A 15,365-nucleotide genomic window follows, 5' to 3' on the forward strand; every position below is an offset into this window, starting at 1 on the left:
CTCAATTAAGATTGGAGTCGAGCGCACCTGCCACGTGCGGGATTCGAACTCACAACATCATCGAACTCACAACCTCCGTGTTAACAGGGTAGTGATAAAGTAGTTTGACTAAGACCACACGGCTACCGGGCCCCTAATTTGGATAGAAACATAAGTTTGAATAGATTCCAAGTCGTTAAAAGAAATATTTGAAGATTATCTTTAATTTAGAAACGAATGAGGGAAAAATCATTGCAAAATTATAACAAACACTAAGAAACGTATGAAAGCACAACGAGACAAATAAAATGACATTAATAATTTCACTAGCCTAGATGTCTTGCGGCAAAGAAACTTTAACATCGCTCATTATAAAATAGAAAAAAAAATAAAATGAAAATAGAAGATTGCAAAGAAAAGCAAATTAAAGAGAAGAGAAAGAGAAAGCTAAAAAAAAACAGAAAAGAATATGTCAATATCGTTTATGTTTTTGATGCATGTTCTTCTTATGAGTTAAGAGGTAGGGACCATTTCCCCTGTACTTGTTTCATTTAAGAGATCAAGCTTAATAGTGTTTGAAACCTTCTGGAACATTAAAAACCTGAATAATATACTTTAAAGATTCTTCAATGACATTACATTGTACTCATAACCTCAAGTTATTATCATGTGCAGAAAAACGTTAAATGTTTTTGTACAATCTTGCATCGTTGGACTTCGACATAATATCTACACTAAGTAGTTTCATCACTGATAGAATTTTAGTTTTAGTTAAGAATGTCTTTTTTCTTCATAGTTAAGCATGTTAGAAGAAGAAAACAATGTTGTCATAACCAATCAAATTGCAGTTCTTGGCCATCATTTGACGCTTATAATTTATACATTGTTTTAAAATACGCCATCTCGAACTAAGCTAAGACACTGGGAATTATAGCAAATATTGAAACACTTTTTGGAAATGATCATCGGGGCTTTTTTAAGCCGTCAATACGGTATGGGCTTTTGTCTTTGTTGAAGGCCGTACGGTTGTCTATAATTCCTTATATCTACTTCATTTGAAATTTGGTGGATACATGTAGTTGTTTCATTAGCATTCATACCACATCTCCTTATTTTCATATGGTGTGTAATAAATTCGACAGATTCAAAATAGTAGTTTTTATCGTTACATTTTAATTTTTACCTTACACTTTTAATTAAAAAATTGATATCAAAATCTTGTACAAGTTTGTAAATAAGGAAATGCAATTTGCTAAATCATCGATTTCAAATCGAAGGAGTAAGTGGTGTTAATCACATTTTTGTGATTCGGTTAATTATAAAATCTCCTCAGAAGGAAAACATGTATACCACTTGTGCATAAACGGATTCACTACAGGAAAATTAATACAGTAAATATATTGTTACAGTAGAAAAAAGAGTAAATATTTCGGAATGTCCTGGATGTGTTATATAAAGTAACGAACGAACAAAGTGCTGAATTTAATCACATGAATACACGAACGCAGATGTTTTCAATTTTCACAATGGTAAGTAGTAAATATCATTAATATATAATATAAAAAGTAGTTTGACTATTAGAGAAGATCAGAAGGAATCATAGGTACGTAAGGCGCAATGGTTGACTGGAGTATATACATATGGTCACTTGAATTGGACTCATGAATAGCAGTTATACCTTCATGTTTGTTGGGTTGTATGGGATGTTTAAATACACAACCATGTCTCGGCCATTGCCGAAATGGGGACTATATGATATCTCATATTTGGGGTATTTCACACTGTCTTTGCTTGTAAACAATCTTCTGAACGGGTGTGTGTGTGGGGGGGGGGGGGGGGGGGTGGGGGGGGTGGGGGGTGGGGGGTGGGGGGGTCGTATCAAGGCTAAATGCTTGACCTTTTTTAACATTTCCTCTTTTCCCAATTACGGTCCAATTCATTCCGCTTTGAGGACCCAGCTATTTAGATGTCTTGTTTGATATGCATTATTTACTCACGTTATTTATTAAGAAATAAAGGCAATCGATAATGCCAAACTTATTTAGAGATATAAATGGAGTAACTGACTCGACAAAACTATAAGAGTTATAGTGTTGAAAACAGATGCCCGGGTCCTCCACCATATCGTGTACTTGGTCTGGGGGACTATTGTAAGAACCAAGAAACGACGAATAAACTGCACTTCACACTTTACTTCATTCAATTTTAATACAAGCCACGCTACTGCACTGGCAGACGACAAATAACTCAATAACAAATTGCTAATACAATGTTCTACCTTTTCGGACCTAAGAGCTAAATTGCGTGAGGCAGTCCCGATAACTAGAAGACTCAAAATAGGAATATAACAGTAAGTTGTCCAAACTTTTTTTCCAGAATGTTCGAGGAGGGTTCATTTTCAGAGTTACACTATGCGTTTGTATACTGACCGCTTCAGTAGATATGTATAACTAATATTGTCATAATTGAGGGTCAATATAGGGTTTACAGAATAGAGAATAATGGCCCAATACTGCAGAAAAATGGAAAAAAGTAGAGAATAGAAAAAAAACAGGCAAACAAAATAAAGAATAGAGAATAAATGGATATTATAACATAAAAGATAGAGAAAAATGGGCAGAAATATAAAGAATATAGAAAAAGGACATAAAAATTTTTAAAAATACAGAAATAGAGGACCCCCATCCAGATCCTCATATCTGATCTAAATAAACAAACAGTATTTTGTTTCACAAACACAACGCGTTTAAATATACCGTTGGAAGATAATTAAGTTACAGTGTGGTCTTTGCTATTCTTTTTTTCATGATTTGATAAGAAACTTTCAATTCAGGAATGACAAAATACATAGTTTGTGTCTACGCAATTAATCTTTAAGACCTGTGAATACTTAGGTATATTTTTATAGAACGTTCGGCGGTATTTTCATACAATGCGGATAATTAAAACTAGACTCTTTTTTTTTGCTGACATCCTTTAATTTACACAGGAACACATTCGCCAACAACAAAACATATTTTACTTTTTATCTATTTATATACATATTTGCGAAATAGCTACATCATTGAATATTGACTTTGTGTTCATTATTACCATTGCTTATCGCAAGGAATTAAATTATTCATATCTAAAATACTTTTATCTTTGTCTCTATTACGTCATATGATTTTAATAGTGGTATTTCCAAAAAATAAAATAAAAATCAAATGGATTTTTTTTTAATTTACACAGTAACACATTCGCTAACAACAAAACATATTTTACTTTTTATCTATTTATATACATATTTGCGAAATAGCTACATCATTGAATATTGACTTTGTGTTCATTATTACCATTGCTTATCGCAAGGAATTAAATTATTCATATCTAAAATACTTTTATCTTTGTCTCTATTACGTCATATGATTTTAATAGTGGTATTTCCAAAAAATAAAATAAAAATCAAATGGATATATTTTGGTTTACCATTGAAAAAAACCATCGGGAATCCTCGGGTTTTATCCGGAGGAACGGAATCAGCCGAGTCAAGACGAGTGTGGAAGTATACAACTCGCAGTTCCATTAAGTTACTTAACACTTGAAGCAATGTTTGTCAGTTTGACCAGTTTGGTCGACTTAAATGGTACAACACAGTCAAACAGGGCTAAATATATAAAAGCTCATGTCTTTTGGGATTGGTATGATTAAAATGATACATTTTGTCTGATAATTGCCAGTTAATTATTCGATAAAAGCTATGGTTACAGTTCCCAAACGCACAAGTTGGCATACATGTATGCATGATTTAGTCTGTTCTGATCTGTTCTATTTAGGCCCTTTTCAAACTGTTTTGCTGTTTCTTTCTAAACTTTCTTAACTTTTGGTTATGGTCATACCTGATGAAGGATATTCAAGAGACACGTGATATATATGCGCACGAAAATACTATCATGTGTTTCGTTATAAAAAATATGCCGGGACATTATATCATTTGCTTTCTTTTCTTACATTGTTTTACATGTTAATCGTGTTCATTGTTCTAACAATTTTTCGAGATTTTAAATGCTTTAAGAGATATTAATATAACTACTTTTAGTTTTCGAACCATGCATATTTCTTAATATCTGTACATTTCATTTTGAAGGGCGTGCTGATAGGACCAAACGATCATTCCTGAATATGATTATTCAGATCAGCCAATTGTTTGACGTGTGTTATACGTTTGCGAATCATCTTCGAGACTATGGATGTTGGTGTGGAGTGGGCGGAAGCGGAACACCCCAGAACAGCATTGATAAGTGAGCCGCGCTCTTTAATTTTATAGATTTCGGAACATATTTTGGTACGCACAAGTTAAAAAAAAGTGGAAGATACCGATGGCGACATTCATAACTCATTTCTTGGTTACAAATGTGGAATTTGGGAAAATCTCAAAATCCGAAATATAGAAATGTTCTGTGTGCAAATCCTATTGGCACTCAGAATAGTTTTTTTTTAGATTCGGAAACGGTAAATAAGTATGATATCATAACTGACCTTTAACAGACTGAACACTGCTGGAAATAATAAACTAACTATAATCGGTCTTCCCTTCACCTTCTTCATTCTTTTCAACTTTTCGTAAAATTCATATCACGATTTTGTGACGGCAAATACGTTTACCCGGTGTGGCACCGTTAAAGTCCACAATTCCTCTAAAGTCCACAACACAGCTAAAGTCCACAAAAAATTTCCGCTAAAGTCCACAACGCCGCTAAACTCCACAAACTTTCCGCTAAAGTCCACAAGAAAACGCCGTTAAAGTCCACAATAAAAAGTTCCGCTAAAGTCCACAAAAAAACACCGTTAAAGTCCACACAATTTTTTTTATTATTAGAATATCAATTCGCTTTTTTTTTTATCCCGGTAGTACAATACAAAGCATGGGCTTTGTTCTTGGTAGTTATTTTTATCAGTTTGATAAATGAAAAAAAGTACAGTATCTGTAGAAGATTTTGTTCCATTAATTTGATCTTTGTATTATGATGATCCGATCAATGAATCAAACAGGCCAATTTGGATATCATTTCTAAGTTATCTAGTCATAGTAAATTCGTTAGTTATTACATAATTACTGCATTCTTCAAGTACTGTTTTTTTTTTTCTTATTCTTTGTATATAATCACTTTTTACGTCACTATAAATGTACAGAGCAAAAGCCTCGGGACATGTTATTAATAATGTTTTTTTTATGTTGATGTTTAAAAACATGAGCACCGACAAGAAATTCGACATATAATTCGATTTTGCTAGTTTTAATTAAATTGTTACTAAACATAAGCACATGGACATGGGGTCATAATAATGTATCCTGCACTCCCCTCCAGCTATTTTTTCAACTTTTATATTGTTTGCCGATATAAAAATAGCTGGATAGTAAAACAGCACAAATAAGTAAAAATATCAATATAGATGACCAGGAATAGATAGGTAAACGTTATTTGTATAAATGGCTTGAAATCAGAACTTTGACAAAATATTGCCTCGTAAAAAAGGGGAGGACAGGGTACATCATCATGACCCCATGTATTGTGTAAATAAGATGTGGTATGAGTGCCAATGAGACCACTCTCCATCCCAATATTTTTGTATTGATAATTGCTATCGGATTAACGTATTTAAGAACCTACATTGTATACATAATTATTATAACAAGACTGGACACACTTAAATGTCTTCCCTGTTTTAGTGTTTATAATTGAAGTTATTTGAAAGTGAACATTTTTTTTACAACAAGCAATACATTAAATCATCAATTCAATGATCAATGAACATGATGTCAAGGTGAGATAAATCTTTTCAGACAGACATGGAGGCCGTTTAAATTCATCCCATGATATACCAAATTAAGTTAACTATCGCTTAAAGTATCTCGGAAGCAAACATCATCAAGAAATAAGAACTTTGACTAATGAACCATTAAAGAAGGTCAAGGAAATATGACACAGACCAGACAGACAGTCATGAATATCTTACAACCATTCAATACACAAGATGTATACATGACTTTAATATCACTTATAATATCTGAGAAATTGTCAAAACTACATATTAAGCATTTCAGTTTAGTTCTATCAGTCTTCTCACAAGTAAACAGCTGGCTTGACTGTTTTTGTAGTAAAGTTCCTAAATTTTCTGAACACTTATCTTTTAACATTATTTGTATTTCAAATAACTTCAATTTCAGTGAGCATTTTAACTCAATTTCATACTTAATACAGAAGATTAACTAATAAAGTTACAATGTCGCGTGACTTTTGTATTTAGTTAAAGTTTTTATTTCATTTTTTATTTCTAGATTTGACAAATTTCATAAAATTAGGCAGACGGTACGCGTACGGTCCGACCGTATACGTATTTTGAATAAGTTCGTCTACGGTCCAGACCATATACGCGTATGGTCTAAATGCGCATATGGTCTGGAACATCCGTACATTGGATTTGATGTGATTAAAGTGATTACAATTTGATATAATTAGTAGGTGAACTACTAAAAAAATGTAAAAAACAATTACATTATAAAGTTATGTTGACTTTTACAAAAAGAGGAAGAAGTTATATGTTCATTTATTTAATGCAGAATGCCTGTCTATCAGTTACTTGCTAGTTATTATAAAAGGCAGTGTTAGATTTTTAACACGAATGAAATAGTTAGATAAGAATTCTGAGTATTCGTACATTTAATTTAGTTATGAATTTACCTTGTTCACCAATAACGAAGTACATGATTGTTTTACTGAGAATGTGTACGGTACAGGGTCCTAAAGATGTAAATTTTGGTATAAGATTATGAGTAACGGGTTATATCGAAGCCATTATTGTACGGTTGAAAGTCAAGTCAAGTACATGACCCTATTGGTCATGTAAGCTATGTAAGATGTTAGATTTTCCTACGAAGCTTCAGTAGAATGGATGTGAAGATTTTAGTTTAAAGAAATGCATGTCCATGGGGACCGAGCACTAGAGGTCCAAAGTTTAGAATACGCTTCAATAGAAAAAGCTTAAACTATGTGTTCCTTAAAACCAACAATGATCATATTTAGGTCAAGTGAACGATACAAGCTTAAGATCATATGATACTCTAGTTTTAATAATTTTTAGATATGTATATGTTGTACAGAATTTCGTGTTGTTTATTAAATTTGAATGTTCATTCTATACTTCATTATTATCCGATTTATTCAATTCTCATAAAACCAAAAAACGAAAGTAATGTTGATCGCCTTTCCTATTTTTTTGATACCAAACAAATCAAGGGAAGGAACTAAGACACAAGCAGCTACTTTGATTTGTTTAGTAATTCCTGGCAAACTTGAAATCAGAGTAATATTTTAATTTTGATGTTGTCAATTGGAAATGTTTGTCTACCAGGTCATTCGACCTATTAACTGATTAACCGGAAGTAAAGTGGTGTTCAAAGGTCTTGTTTAAAGTAATCTGCAAGTTCATGGTATTAGAGTCTGATGATTTTCTCATCTAAATCTGAAACCTAGTTTATGCAAGTTCAGTCAATTTTATTTAGGAGTGTTTTAATCAAATTTGCATCTTCAAATTGTTTTACAGTGACCTACAACATATATGTTTCAGACCATATTATTATTTGGACCGTACGCGTACGGTCGGACTGTACGCGTACGGTCTGCCTTATTTTGTGTATTAGATACAAATGTACATTACAGATCAACATCACTGAAATCTTAAATTAATACAAAAAGTTCAATTGCAATTGAAATAAAAACTTAAAATTTTAATTATTCAAAAAATTCATGTTCATATGATATGGTAATCTTCTGTATTTAGCATGTCTGTAATACACGAAATTGAATTATGCTCCCTGAAATTGAAGTTATTGGAAGTAAACATAATGTGGGAAGAAAAGTTTTTCGAATATTTAGGAACTTTACTAAAAAATGTAAATGGAAAGGAATATGCATGAACAAAACATGTAAATGTAAAAAATCTAATGTTCCTTGTGGGCGAGAGTGCCAAAAAAGAAAATAAATAATTCAATTCAATTGATTGAATGTTCGCTTATTCTCTTTATTCATGTAATTGTAACAATATTAGTTTAAGATTTCAACAAATGCCTGTATTTAAGAATTGAATGCTTCTTTTTGTAAATTCATTGGGGTGTAAAAGCGTTGACCGAAGTACACTTTGTATGAAGCGCGGAAGCGCTTCATTCTAAAAATGTGCGCAAATCTTTTATACTTGTACTTATCATGGGTAAGACATAATACAGAACCGCATCTGCGTATAATCTATTCAATTCATCTTCAAAGCATTCTGAAACAAATACATTTTCCTTTTTGAAAACCAAACAAACATGCAAACTAATGAGTTATCGAAATCTGCTTAGCACCATAAAATGCATGTGTGGAATTCTTTTATTTATCATTATTTTGATTTCAAACAAGAACATTATGGTTTAAAGTCTATCTTGGAGCCTATATTTGACATTGAAATTTCGTTTGCAAATATCTATAAAACATAAGAACGAAATCCATTCAGTTTCTGTTATGCTCCACAGCAGCCAAAACGGTCCCTTTGATTCATAGAAAATCACAATACAAAGATCTTTTATGGGGATCAAAATCAGAATCTTTTCATTTATCAAAAATATAATTCAAGCGGATAAGAAATACTTTCCAAGAACAGAAGTCCATGCCTTTTATAAGATAAATACCATCGGGATTAAAAAAAAAAGCGAATTGATTTTTTAATAATAATAAAAAAAAGTTGCGTGGACTTTAACGGTGTTTTTTGTGGACTTTAGCGGAACTTGTTATTGTGGACTTTAACGGTGTTTTTTTGTGGACTTTAGCGGAGGTCATTTTGTGGACTTTAGCGGAAAGTTTGTGGACTTTAACGGCGTTGTGGACTTTAGCGGAAATTTGTTGTGGACTTTAGCGGTGTTGTGGACTTTAGAGGAATTGTGGACTTTAACGGTGCCACAACCCGGCCTTAAAAATATAGACCCGGACTTATTACCGACGTCAAAATATTTGAAACGAAAGTGATAAGTTTGTCCAAGAACATATCAAGTCCTCTTCCGGTTTTCTGGTGAGAAAAGAACAATACTATTTCTGACAAAAAATACACAAAAATGCAAACCGATCACCCGATTATCACATGTTCATCATATTGATATTGTAAAATATCAGTTGCTCAACACAAAGTTAAGCGTTTTTCAATTCGATCGCAGCGCTAATTCAACAGAAACTTGAAATTTATAGTATCAATATACAGAAAATCTGATGTTTGGTACAAATGAATTTCTTCTTTATTTGTAGATGCTGTATGGTACATGATAGATGTTATGACCAGAATAATCGGGATGGATGTAGTCGTATACACTGGGACGATTACAGCTACGAATGGACCAGTTTGTCAATCCGATGTACCAGTAAGTAGTCTCAACCCCTTCCCCTCTTTTCGAACTTGAATAAATAAACCAAATTTAAGATGAGTAAAGTGAGATAAGGAGTTACTTATTTTATTTATAATGATTTTAACGAATGTTTTACCATTGAACCATTCAACAATAATCAGTTTCATGCAAACTGCTTTTGCTGGGGACTAATCATGCTGTGAAAGTCGAAGCTTTTCGTTCGATTTATTTTGTTACATTTTCAAATTTTAAATAACACACATTGTTTTTGAGATATATAATTGGAAGGCTATAATTTGATTTACGTGTTATCTTTATTTATTTGCAGACAACCCTGGTTCTTGCGATTATTAAAACTGCAACTGCAACAAGGAGTTTTTGGAATGTTTGAGAAGTGCAAATTTCCCACAGACTTTTTTATTCGGACTTCGCGACTATAACAGATTTAAGGGACGATGTTAATAGAACTGAAAAATCTGAATTAACACTGAGATTCTTATTAAACATGCTAAATATAATCACCGAAAAAAGATTGCAGTCATTGTCATGCTAAGAATTGTAAAAACATAAAAAAAAACTGTAAATGCAATAGATATATACCGAGTAAAAAAGCGTAGCAACATGTTTTTTAATAATAAAACTTTAAATTGAGATTAAGCCTCCGTATGGAGGTACATATATGGTTATTGCATAGACGTTTTACATGTACACTACCCCATTTTTTCATAATCCTGTATCCGCATCTGCTTATGCTTTATTTTCTTTGTTTCAATGATGTATGTATTGTTATTTTTAAAATTACAGTTTATTTTTTCAATAAGAAATCAAAAATATTTGTTGCAAAACCTTTGTTTACTCAGTATATATGGATAATATAACATTAATAAAATCGGATGTGTTCAACGTACATGTATTTCACCTTGAATGTTGAATTTGTAAAACTTCCTTTGATGTCCTTTTGTCGAAAAATAACAAAAAAATGTTTCCATTCACTTAAAATGAAAAAAAAAGAAGAAAATATTCAAATTTCCTGGTTTTCTCTTTTTGTTTGTAAAACATCAACTTTGAATGCTTGCAGTAAGGTTCACGTTTTAATAAATCAGACCCTTTTGTTTGTCTAAAGAAGTTCTCGAGATAAAACTTTTGTATATCCTCGAACTGTAAAACTTGTATTTTAGACGTATATTTGTATTAAAAGATTCTTTCAATGGTATATAGTATATTATTATATTATTCAATTATAAAGATTCTTTCAATGGTATATGGACATATTATAGTATATAACTATAAAAAGATTCCATCAATGGTATACATTTCAAACGATCTGACGAGTTCAGTCCTTTTCAAACGAATATACAGTCTTTTCCTATAGTATTCCGTTACACCGGTAACACTGTCGCAGGTAATTGGGTAGGTAAAGCCACTTATGGTATAGAACCACTAATTCAGGCCCGGTCAGAAAGAACATACAAGAAAGTAGTACATATTTTAAACAAAATAGTTCCTACGCATAGCTGTATCTTTGTCAATAGTGGGAATATTTGGGTAGTTTTAGTATCAAATGAAAGCTTGGGGACTTGGGATCACTGTAGAACCCTTGTTGAAAGTTTTATTTGAATAATAAAGAAGTATATGAAATTTTAATAGGAGGGCTCATTTGGCCTGTTGTTCAGATCAGAAGTTCCTGTTTTTGTACTATCAAACTTCCGGGAACCAGTACACTCTAATATGCAATTAAAGGTATGTTGATTTTTTCAGCACAAGTCAGCATAAGGTACAGTTTTGACATGAAATAACTGCCACTTTATTTGAACTTAAGACAAAGTAGCCATTTATGCTTGAAATTGCAGAATTTAACATAGAAAGCAATGGGGCTATGAATTAGTGGTTTTATACCTATTACTGACAGGCATGTGAAATTCTATTTTTAGAAATCATACCCTTTACAGTGAAAATTGGTCACATTTGTTGTCAGAAATCATGTTACATTATTTTTTTTATTTAACAATTATGTTAGTGTCAAATTACAGCCCTCAAATTGCTACTATAAGGTAGTTTAGCCTTTTTTGGTCATTTAGCATGCACACAGTTAAGATTTTACCTGAAATTTAAATTTTTGGATTATCTAACACTGAAACCAATGAAACTTGTATATTATGACTAGTTTATAGTATAAATATTGTTTTTGGTCAAATTATCTAGTGAGTGTTCAAGTTTTATTGTGTTTCTTGGTGAATTATTTATTTCAAGGAAAATTGGTGTATACTTATATAGGAATTCCAAAATCTCTCTTGAAATGCATTTTATAACCATTTTAGCAAGTTGTCAAGCTTAGAAATACATAAATTGCTCTTGTTGATCCATGTTTATACATAAAAGTATGTTTTTTTTACCAAATCACTCTCCTTTTCCAACATGTAGAAAAAAGGGGGGACAAAATTATCAATTATATTTTATGTTTGGACCACTGTATTTATATTCAAGGAAGAATCTCTGATAAAAATAAGACATATAGGTAAAAACACTGTTATTTGAGTAGATATTAACAAATCAGAACTGGTAAAAATTGAAAAAGTGTCATATCTGTCACTATTGGTATCCATATGTAGTTTTCTTTGTTTAACGCATACGTTACTACCAGTCCAATTTGAGCTTGAATTCAGTGATATAGTGTTTTGACAAAGCTTTATGTGTTTTTCTATGATAGAAATAGATCATAGAAGGAAATTAAGTCAAGCAGAAGTCAATATAACAAGTTTGGTGCTGTTATAGGTATAGAACCACTAATTCAGGCCCGGTCAGAAAGAACATACAAGAAAGTAGTACATATTTTAAACAAAATAGTTCCTACGCATAGCTGTATCTTTGTCAATAGTGGGAATATTTGGGTAGTTTTAGTATCAAATGAAAGCTTGGGGACTTGGGATCACTGTAGAACCCTTGTTGAAAGTTTTATTTGAATAATAAAGAAGTATATGAAATTTTAATAGGAGGGCTCATTTGGCCTGTTGTTCAGATCAGAAGTTCCTGTTTTTGTACTATCAAACTTCCGGGAACCAGTACACTCTAATATGCAATTAAAGGTATGTTGATTTTTTCAGCACAAGTCAGCATAAGGTACAGTTTTGACATGAAATAACTGCCACTTTATTTGAACTTAAGACAAAGTAGCCATTTATGCTTGAAATTGCAGAATTTAACATAGAAAGCAATGGGGCTATGAATTAGTGGTTTTATACCTATTACTGACAGGCATGTGAAATTCTATTTTTAGAAATCATACCCTTTACAGTGAAAATTGGTCACATTTGTTGTCAGAAATCATGTTACATTATTTTTTTTATTTAACAATTATGTTAGTGTCAAATTACAGCCCTCAAATTGCTACTATAAGGTAGTTTAGCCTTTTTTGGTCATTTAGCATGCACACAGTTAAGATTTTACCTGAAATTTAAATTTTTGGATTATCTAACACTGAAACCAATGAAACTTGTATATTATGACTAGTTTATAGTATAAATATTGTTTTTGGTCAAATTATCTAGTGAGTGTTCAAGTTTTATTGTGTTTCTTGGTGAATTATTTATTTCAAGGAAAATTGGTGTATACTTATATAGGAATTCCAAAATCTCTCTTGAAATGCATTTTATAACCATTTTAGCAAGTTGTCAAGCTTAGAAATACATAAATTGCTCTTGTTGATCCATGTTTATACATAAAAGTATGTTTTTTTTACCAAATCACTCTCCTTTTCCAACATGTAGAAAAAAGGGGGGACAAAATTATCAATTATATTTTATGTTTGGACCACTGTATTTATATTCAAGGAAGAATCTCTGATAAAAATAAGACATATAGGTAAAAACACTGTTATTTGAGTAGATATTAACAAATCAGAACTGGTAAAAATTGAAAAAGTGTCATATCTGTCACTATTGGTATCCATATGTAGTTTTCTTTGTTTAACGCATACGTTACTACCAGTCCAATTTGAGCTTGAATTCAGTGATATAGTGTTTTGACAAAGCTTTATGTGTTTTTCTATGATAGAAATAGATCATAGAAGGAAATTAAGTCAAGCAGAAGTCAATATAACAAGTTTGGTGCTGTTATAGGTATAGAACCACTAATTCAGGCCCGGTCAGAAAGAACATACAAGAAAGTAGTACATATTTTAAACAAAATAGTTCCTACGCATAGCTGTATCTTTGTCAATAGTGGGAATATTTGGGTAGTTTTAGTATCAAATGAAAGCTTGGGGACTTGGGATCACTGTAGAACCCTTGTTGAAAGTTTTATTTGAATAATAAAGAAGTATATGAAATTTTAATAGGAGGGCTCATTTGGCCTGTTGTTCAGATCAGAAGTTCCTGTTTTTGTACTATCAAACTTCCGGGAACCAGTACACTCTAATATGCAATTAAAGGTATGTTGATTTTTTCAGCACAAGTCAGCATAAGGTACAGTTTTGACATGAAATAACTGCCACTTTATTTGAACTTAAGACAAAGTAGCCATTTATGCTTGAAATTGCAGAATTTAACATAGAAAGCAATGGGGCTATGAATTAGTGGTTTTATACCTATTACTGACAGGCATGTGAAATTCTATTTTTAGAAATCATACCCTTTACAGTGAAAATTGGTCACATTTGTTGTCAGAAATCATGTTACATTATTTTTTTTATTTAACAATTATGTTAGTGTCAAATTACAGCCCTCAAATTGCTACTATAAGGTAGTTTAGCCTTTTTTGGTCATTTAGCATGCACACAGTTAAGATTTTACCTGAAATTTAAATTTTTGGATTATCTAACACTGAAACCAATGAAACTTGTATATTATGACTAGTTTATAGTATAAATATTGTTTTTGGTCAAATTATCTAGTGAGTGTTCAAGTTTTATTGTGTTTCTTGGTGAATTATTTATTTCAAGGAAAATTGGTGTATACTTATATAGGAATTCCAAAATCTCTCTTGAAATGCATTTTATAACCATTTTAGCAAGTTGTCAAGCTTAGAAATACATAAATTGCTCTTGTTGATCCATGTTTATACATAAAAGTATGTTTTTTTTACCAAATCACTCTCCTTTTCCAACATGTAGAAAAAAGGGGGGACAAAATTATCAATTATATTTTATGTTTGGACCACTGTATTTATATTCAAGGAAGAATCTCTGATAAAAATAAGACATATAGGTAAAAACACTGTTATTTGAGTAGATATTAACAAATCAGAACTGGTAAAAATTGAAAAAGTGTCATATCTGTCACTATTGGTATCCATATGTAGTTTTCTTTGTTTAACGCATACGTTACTACCAGTCCAATTTGAGCTTGAATTCAGTGATATAGTGTTTTGACAAAGCTTTATGTGTTTTTCTATGATAGAAATAGATCATAGAAGGAAATTAAGTCAAGCAGAAGTCAATATAACAAGTTTGGTGCTGTTATAGGTATAGAACCACTAATTCAGGCCCGGTCAGAAAGAACATACAAGAAAGTAGTACATATTTTAAACAAAATAGTTCCTACGCATAGCTGTATCTTTGTCAATAGTGGGAATATTTGGGTAGTTTTAGTATCAAATGAAAGCTTGGGGACTTGGGATCACTGTAGAACCCTTGTTGAAAGTTTTATTTGAATAATAAAGAAGTATATGAAATTTTAATAGGAGGGCTCATTTGGCCTGTTGTTCAGATCAGAAGTTCCTGTTTTTGTACTATCAAACTTCCGGGAACCAGTACACTCTAATATGCAATTAAAGGTATGTTGATTTTTTCAGCACAAGTCAGCATAAGGTACAGTTTTGACATGAAATAACTGCCACTTTATTTGAACTTAAGACAAAGTAGCCATTTATGCTTGAAATTGCAGAATTTAACATAGAAAGCAATGGGGCTATGAATTAGTGGTTTTATACCTATTACTGACAGGCATGTGAAATTCTATTTTTAGAAATCATACCCTTT

Source organism: Mytilus californianus, unplaced genomic scaffold, assembly GCF_021869535.1.
Source record: "Mytilus californianus isolate M0D057914Y unplaced genomic scaffold, xbMytCali1.0.p SCAF_8, whole genome shotgun sequence".
NCBI classification, from domain to species: Eukaryota; Metazoa; Mollusca; class Bivalvia; order Mytilida; family Mytilidae; genus Mytilus; species Mytilus californianus.